Genomic DNA, 9,051 nt, shown 5'->3' on the forward strand with positions numbered 1-9,051 from the left:
TTTACCATGCCTGATTTTCTTAGTTCACATGGCATTATCCATCAACATAGTTGTGTTTACACTCCACAACAAAATTCTGTTGTGGAGAGAAAACACCAACACTTACTCTCCATTGCAAGGGCCTTACAAATTCAATCTCAAATACCTTTGAAGTTTTGGGGTGATTGTGTCTTAACTGCTGCCTATCTCATCAATAGACTCCCATCTCCCTTGTTGAATGACAAAACTCCTTTTGAGCTACTCTTTCACAAAATCCCTGAATATAATCATCTCAAAGTTTTTGGGTGCTTATGTTTTGCCTCCACCATTGCTCAAACCAGAACAAAATTCACCCCACGAGCAAGAAGATGTGTTTTTCTTGGCTATCCTTGCAATGTCAAAGGTTATAAACTCTATGACCTTGATACTCATGCTACTTTTATTTCTAGAGATGTTGTTTTCCATGAGTTTGTTTTCCCTTATCATTCATCTTCCACTACTTCTGTTCCTCTCAATTCTTTACCTTTACCATGTGTTTCTCCTGTTTCTTCCTTCCATGATGATTCCCTTCCCTTTCCACCCAACACTCCTGTTCTTACTCCTCAATCTATTATCTAAGTTCATCATACTATTGATGAGGACTTTCTTGATGAGGTTCCAGAAGCACCCCTTGATCCCATTGCAGATTCCCTTCCTTTTAGGAGGTCCACTAGATCTATTAAAAGGCCTTCTTACTTACAGGAATTCCACTGCAATCAAGTTGCTTCTGTCCAGCCTGTGTCTTCCTCTTCATTAGGTACCTCTCATCCAATTTCCTCTCATATCTCTTATCAACATCTTTCTCCATCCTATAAAACCTTTTGCTGCTCCATTTCATCTCTTGTTGAACCTTAATATTACCACTAAGCTGTGTCTGATCCCCAATGGCAAGCTGCCATGGCTGCTGAAATAGCAGCTCTTGAGGCTAACAATACTTGGACTTTGACACCCTTACCTGTTAACAAGACATCAATTGGCTGCAAGTGGGTTTACAAAATCAAGTATAGGGCTGATGGTTCCATTGAAAGATATAAGGCACGGTTGGTGGCTAAGGGATTCACTCAAAAGGAAGGCATTGACTACTTTGAAACCTTCTCTCCAGTGGCAAAAATGGTATCTGTGAAGGTCCTTCTTGCTGTTGCTGCCATTCAAGGTTGGTCTTTAAGCCAATTAGATGTCAATAATGCCTTTCTTCATGGAGATTTGGATGAAGAAGTGTATATGGCTCTTCCACAAGGGTTTCACAGCCAGGGGGAGGTTGTTTGTAAGCTCAATAAGTCCATTTATGGACTCAAGCAAGCTTCTAGGCAATGGTTTGCCAAATTCTCAAGTACTTTGATTCAGCTTGGTTTCATCCAATCCAAGGCTGATTATTCCTTGTTTACCAGAAGACATGGTGACATTTTCATGATTCTTTTGGTCTATGTAGATGATGTTTTGATAGCTTGCAATGACAAGGCTAAAGTGGACAGATTCAAGGTCATGCTGGATGAGAAGTTCAAACTTAAAGACTTGGGTGCTTTGAAGTATTTTCTTGGCTTAGAGGTTGCAAGATCAGATAAGGGAATTGCTCTTTGCCAGAGGAAGTATACTCTTGAGCTACTCAATGATGCAGGATTGCTTGGGTGTAAGTCAGCTAAAACTCCTATGGAACACATTTTAAAGCTAAGCAAGTTCGAAGGAGAAGAACTTAAGGATCCCAGCCATTACAGAAGGCTTGTGGGCAAGCTCTTGTATTTGACAATTACAAGACCTGACATCACTTTTGCTGTTCATAAACTCAGTCAATTTATGTCCAAGCCAAGGAGACCACACTTGGATGCAGCACACAGAGTATTGCAATATTTGAAAAGTGAACCAGGTAAAGGACTCATGTATTCCTCTCACACAGATCTGCACTTAAAAGGATTTGCAGATGCAGACTGGGCTGCATGTCCTGATACTAGGAGATCAGTGACTGGCTATAGCATCTTCATTGGTGATTCTTTGGTGTCATGGAAGTCTAAGAAGCAATCTACAGTATCAAGATCCTCAGCTGAAGCTGGTACAGATCCATGGCAGTGGCAACATGTGAGATTGTATGGATTTTGTATTTCCTCAAGGACATTGGAGTGACTCATGACAAGGAGGCCTTGTTGTTCTGTGACAGTCAAGCTGCTTTGCATATTGGATCTAACCCAGTCTTCCATGAGAGGACAAAACATATAGAAATAGATTGTCATGTGGTTAGAGATAAGGTGCTTGAGAAAGTGATCAAGCTGAATCATGTTCGATCCAATTGTCAATTGGCTGATCTACTCACTAAAGCTTTGAATTACAATCAATTTGCTGTCCTCATTAAAAGGATGGGGATGATTAATATTCATACACCTGCTGCTCTTGAGGGGGCGTATCACAGTTTGGAGAGAATTGAACCTGAAGCTACCAAGAGCAGTGTTGCTCACAAAGCTGGTGACTCAACAACAGAGCATGAAACGACAGATCAACACAAGTAGAGCTTAACATTGATACGACCTGTAGTTTAATATCTTAGATGTTTACTCAAGTGTTAACACGTGATGAAGTTAGTTAGTCCTGTAGCTACACGTGTGAAAGTTTGTTAGTTAGTTTTATTTGTGTTCACACCTGTACAAACCGTTATATATATGTAGTCTCTGTAATCTTGATTCAGTTAAATGAGAAATATAGTTTTTCAATCTCTTGATCTTTGATAAGGTGGCCAAGGATTGGTACAAACTAAGAACACTAAAAACAAGAGGGAAAAGCATTAATTATTGTAAGATTCTTTTACGTTATCTCCTACGTAAAAATTAACGCCTTTGAGAGAACGAATCTATTTTCACTAGGTGCAGCTACAACTTGAGTTGGCTTATTACAAGGAGTCATTTTCCAAACTCTGATTTTTTTAGCGTGCTAAATTTTGAAGTTTTGGTCTTCACAATTTAGAAAAATGTGTGATTCATGTCTATATCCATATCCAAAAAGGTTCCATTGGTTTTTACGATAAGAATCGACAGGCCTGAACACTAAATATGTTTTTTTGTTTAAACGTGAATTCCACATTAAAATATTCGTAGTCGAATACAAGGAGGAACAGTGAAAACATATATAGCCGGCCTAACACTTTCTCTTCTACTCCAGTCCTAGTCCTACTCACAGTTGTGCTTCCTCTAGTCGTTTTAGAAACCATTAAAATATCATCTATAAAGCTCCAGCAATAAGTTCTTAGAAGATCTGCTAAACTGGGTGTGGCCGCCTTGTTTGTCCAAATCATCAACCTCTACAGCACATCACATCACTTAGCAACAGGCCAACAGCCAAAACGCTCAAGAAAAAAACAAAAAGAAAAGAAAAGAAAAGAAAAGAGCAAGCACATCACATGCATATTGGAAGACATTTCAGTGTATTTGATTTAATGTAAAAACTTTATTAATAGAATTTTAATTTAAGGGTTATTCTAACGGGGCTCTTAGAGCAATAGTTAATAATCCATTTTAAGAAAGTTTTGATACAATTTTTATGAGAAATGAAAAAAACTATCAAAACATTAATTACTTTTTTTTTTTCCTATAAGAATTTTCATTAAATAAATTACTAACTATTACCTTAAGGTTATCCCTTAACATTTTCCTACGTTAGTTGTGCGAGGAAAGCATGTGCAACGTAGAGATGGAAGTGTTCAAGTTGAAGAAAAGTAGCCATTTTCTTTATCATGCGTTCAAACTTTTCAACTTTTAGGTGGTAGGTTTTTAATGCTTTTCCTTTGAAGTGTAGACTGTGTAGTATAGGCTGGTTTTGTTTCTATATAAGGCTTTCTAAGGAATGTACCAAATTATCCAACAAGTAAGATTGCAAGAAATCCAAGTTTAGTATCCAATAAGCATAGGCTAGAAAGCAAATGCAAGTATAAGAACATTCTCATCAGCTGTTGTATAAAAAATACCATTTTGACACACTAAAAATCTACTTTCTTATTTTACAATATCTTATTCATTAGATATTTTATCCTTTAATTCTATACATTAAAATAATATTAACTACATATTAAATAATATATTAACTCCTCCCTATCATCATCATCAACAACAACAACCCACACCCACAGATTAACTGCCACAACCCAGAACCACTGGCCACCCCCACAGATCAACCTTCGACCACCAATATCAACAATTGCTACCAAAAAAGAAAAAGAAAAAAGAAAAAGCACCACAACATCAACCACCATAACCAAAATCGGCGGCGGCGCTGGTGAGACCCATCCACAACCACAAATCTCACACCCACAACCCACAACCTGATTTGAGACCATCCCAAATCTCACATGCACAACTCGATCAACCCACCACCATCAACCAAAATCAGCCAACCACCAACAATCAAAACAACCAACCATGAACCACCGAGAGAGAGAGAGAGAGAGAGAGAGAGAGAGGTGTGGTGGAGTAGAGTAAGGATGAGATCGGCATGCGGCGGCTCTAGGCAAGTTCGGCAGCATGACAGCGGCTTGAAGTTGGCGGAGTAGAGTGAGGACGAGAGAGGAAGAGAGTGAGAGAAAAAAAAATGAGAGTGATAAAGAAATAGGAGAGATGGAGACTAGAGAAGAGAGAGGTTGTAGATGGAGAAAGAGATATATGTGTTGGGAGGAGAGAAAAAAGTAAATAAAATAAGCAAAAAAATTTATGGCATTAATGTCTGTACCATCTCATATTTGAGACGGTATTGTAGCGGTGTGGTAAAATGTTTGAGATTTGAAATACCTGATGAGAATTGGTTTTTGGTGTTTGGTGTGCCAAATGCCAAATATTTGGCATTTGGCACACTTGTTGGTAGTGCTCCAAGTGAAATGGCAAGAGAGAACTACTTGAGAGTAGTTTGTGGTGCTAATTAAGTGAGTGTAACGTTTTAAGTATCAATAAAATTTTTATTTTATTAAGAAATTTTCGTGTATTTTACTTGAAAGTGATGTGATTTATTACAAAATATTTGACACTTTCTTCTTGAATGCTAAATTATTATTTTGACAAAATTTCTGTAACGATAAATCTCAACAATTTTAACGTTTTTATGGTTAATATTCATTTTTAAAATGCATTAGTCTTGTATATATAGTCCATAAAAAATCATTTATTTTTACATTGTATTAATGTTATGAAAGCACATGTTTATATTTTGGTAAACAATATATACTAAAATGGATTTTTTTTTTCCTTATCATTTTGTCTTGTGCGTTAATACTAATCCAAATTTTGGTATCTATTATTAAACTGTAGAACAAAGTAAGAGGTGAGTAACACAAGTCAAAAAGTCATGTCCTACAATTTTGAATAAAAGTTAAATAACCAAAAAGATTATCGTCAACCTGGAACTGAGCTACATAGGCCTACTTAGGTTTTTGTAATCCGAAGGACCATAAGGAGCAAATAACTCGGCCAGAAACCAATTTTTCCTCCTTGGATTACACCCCATGTCTTTGCAAAGTTGATCATTGCAGTATATTTGCAATAGCACACTCACACGAGATCTTTTGTAGCTCTGCCTTGCATAACATCGCATGAGTTTTCCCCACTTTATCACATCGTCTTCCATCTCTCTTATAGGTGGTAACTCAAACTTTCTAGCGAGAAAATGTGCTAGCCATTTGCTTCTCATTTCTGTGGTAAACAAGATTGCAGGACTGTCTGCATATCCCAGTATTGCTAGATTTGGAATCCGTGGATGAATGCATTCCCTGCAATTAAAACATTAATGTTATCAAAGGTTATGCATTATGCATCTACGAAAATTATTAGATCAATTCCCTCGGAGCACTACTGCTTACTCATGCATGTATTGCAGTATCTTGGTCTAGTATAAGTTGCAATTACTATATATGTAGCCTTTGAAGCTCCTATATATTGAATTTTGGGTTAAAATGTAAAGAGACCTAGGGTCTTTGGTCACACCATATTTATTAATAATTACCGTAAAATACTAGTTAACGGCACCCGTTATAATATACTATTTTTGTATGATTATAAATCCTATTACATTTTCATTTCGGAAACATATTTTCAGGAAACTGAAACGGCCTTAATAAATGGAAATTAATAGCCCAATCACCAACATATTTTTGTTCAGACGAAAAATATTAAAAATATTTTAAATTTTACTATAATAAATGTGATCAATTGATCTTAAAACATTATAAATGTTGTGAGATTTTAATGTGTGCCTAGGACAACTTTAATACTTTTTTTTTTTGGTGATTAGTGACACATTTAATTATAAAGGTCATGCAATAAAATGTTCTCTTCATCCATCCTCATTTAATTTCTTGGTCTATGTCTTTTTCAAAAAAAAAAAAAAAAATCGTGGTCTATGTATTTCTTTCTTTCTTTTGAGTGTATTTTGTTGTCTGTCCCGCGCGTTATTGATAGCTCTTTTTTTTAGAGAAAGTTTCAATTTATAGCGTTCGCTTCTGATGATAGCTTTTTATCACCAAATTAAGATACCAATTGATTTTTGGTATAGGCGAGGATTGAACCCCTGGATCATGGATTTTTTAGTAGACTGCTTCAACCCATTATGCCTATTGTAAACCCCATAATGACTTCTCCTGTTTAATGGGCTCATCTTAATAGACTTGACTCAATAAATACCTTCTAGTGTTTCCAATGAAAATTCAATAATTCTAATCTCCTTTCCCCAACCATAATTATCAAAATATTTAATTAGTCATAATTTGTTTAATTTTGGGTTGCCTTTTGGGGTGCTCATCGGTGTAGTCGGCCAATTTTATGAAGAGTTTTCTCACAACACCAATGAAATTGACAAGCCAAAAACACAAATTATTATTGCAGTTGTTTTATATATATATTTTTTGAAATGTGGTGGCCAAACAATTGTGCTGGTAGAGATATAATAACAAGTTCTCACTTTAAAATGAAAATTATAGACTTTATATTTTACTTTTAGCATCTGTTTGACAAGCAACTCTTTAAAGTAGGTTTGATGCCAATTATAGACTTTATATAGAGAGAGAGTTTCAACTTATGGCGTCCGCTCCTGATAATTGCTCTTTATCATCAAACCAAGACACCAATTAGTTTTTGGTGTAGGTGAAAATTGAATTTCAGATCTCTTATTCAACCATCAAAGACTTTACTAATTAAGCTAACTGGAACCCAAAGTCTCAAACTTGACATGTATACCCACTTAGGCCAAAAGAAAAAGGTAAAAGGAAGAGAAATGATTATGGCGTTGGATGAGATGAAGCGAAGCCGAAGACTAGAGTAAGACAAATGAAAAGTAGAAAAAGAAATTGTCTTCAAACATGTTTGGAGCTTTATTTCCAAAGTGATTATGTGACGATTTATAAGACTATCCATATGTATTATTTAAACAACTCACATGACTCATTAACAAAGCAGGGGCGGCTTCACATTGAAGGTAGGGTGGTCACAGGACCACCCTAACCTAGAAAAAAAAAAAAAAATATATATATATATATATATAATATTTTAGTATTTTAATTATTTGTATACCTTGAAAAAAAATTGTGACCACCTTAAATATTTTTAGGTCTAACAAAATTAAACTTTGGCCCCTTTAATAATATATTAGGTCATTTCAAACAAATAGAAAATGTTTAACAAATAAAGTTATATCCATCTGATTTTTATGAAACAGATTTCTTGGCACTTGACAGTTAATTTCATAATTACATTTTTGATATGCATAATAATGACTCGTTTTTAGAGCTTAAAGGAATCAGTAACCTTGTTGAAAAGTTAGTGGAGACGTAGAAGCATGTCATATATCTATTAGTCTTATTTGCTTGTGAAGTTAGTTTTGACTTGTCACGCTGCAACAGTATAAAGAAATTTTTCAACAATGAAATATATTAAAAATGAATTGTGTAATTGAATGAAATATCAGTGAATGAATGATTGCTTGGCTGTGTATATTAGAAGAGATGTAACTTATAGCATTAATAATAAGACAATTATTCAACAATTTCAAAATAATAAACTCGTAAAAGGAAATTGTAAGACTTTATGTTTTTTTTTCCTGAGGTTATCTTTTTATTAGATTTTATATAATTTAAGCTTTTTAATGATCACTTTGAAAAAAATTCCTAAAAACAAAGTAAAGCGGTTGTTCGTGCTCTTCGACTTACCAATGATTTGTTAGTTTCCCTTTAATATACTTAAGGGTGATTGGAAAATTGTGAACAATGCTCTTAGAAGTGAAGAAGAATCTTTAAACTCGTTTGACCATTTGATTGCTAAAGCTAAGACTCTTGTAGAGACCTTTCATGCAGTTACTTTATCCCATTCCTGTAAACAAGGCAACTTTGTAACTTATAACCTTACTAGACATACTAGTTATGTTAGCAGTTTCATGGTATGGATGGAGATTATTTCTTTGCACCTAAATTTTGTAATTTTTTTGGGTTCCAGTTAGCTCAATCGGTAAAATCTTTGATAGTTGAATAAGAGATCTGAGGTTCAATTCTCGCCTACATCAAAAACTGATTGGTGTCTTGTCTGATAATAAAGAGCTATTATCATGAGCCGACGCCATAAGTTGAAACTCTCTAAAAAAAAAAAATTTGTAATTTTAGCCAATATTGGCTGAGTTTTTTTTTTTTTTAAATATCTATTCTACTTTCTTTTAAAGATAATTACACATAAAACCTCTTTTCAATTTTTTTGATGAACAAAAAAGTGAATTTCACCTGACATTAGAATAATGTGAATCTCACATGACATTATGACTTTCTTTTCAAACAGCTAGTGGACCAGTGCCCTTGTCACGCGAATGTCAAGTTACATTATTAAGTAACTTAACGGGTCGTTTAACAGCGTTTAGTATTCTTTCCGATTTGCCGACCTTTTCTTTTCTCTACTGTGTGAGTGGCTATGCACTAGTGGTGACCATTTTTGGAAGAAAAAGACACTCTCCTACTCTCTCCCTTGTATCCAGCTTCCAAGTATCCCGCCGGTGGTGACCATTTTTGCAAGAAAAAGACTCCTTCTTTCGTTGAAG

Source organism: Quercus suber, unplaced genomic scaffold (assembly GCF_002906115.3).
Source record: "Quercus suber isolate HL8 unplaced genomic scaffold, Cork oak 2.0 scaffold_293, whole genome shotgun sequence".
In the NCBI taxonomy this organism is placed as follows: domain Eukaryota; kingdom Viridiplantae; phylum Streptophyta; class Magnoliopsida; order Fagales; family Fagaceae; genus Quercus; species Quercus suber.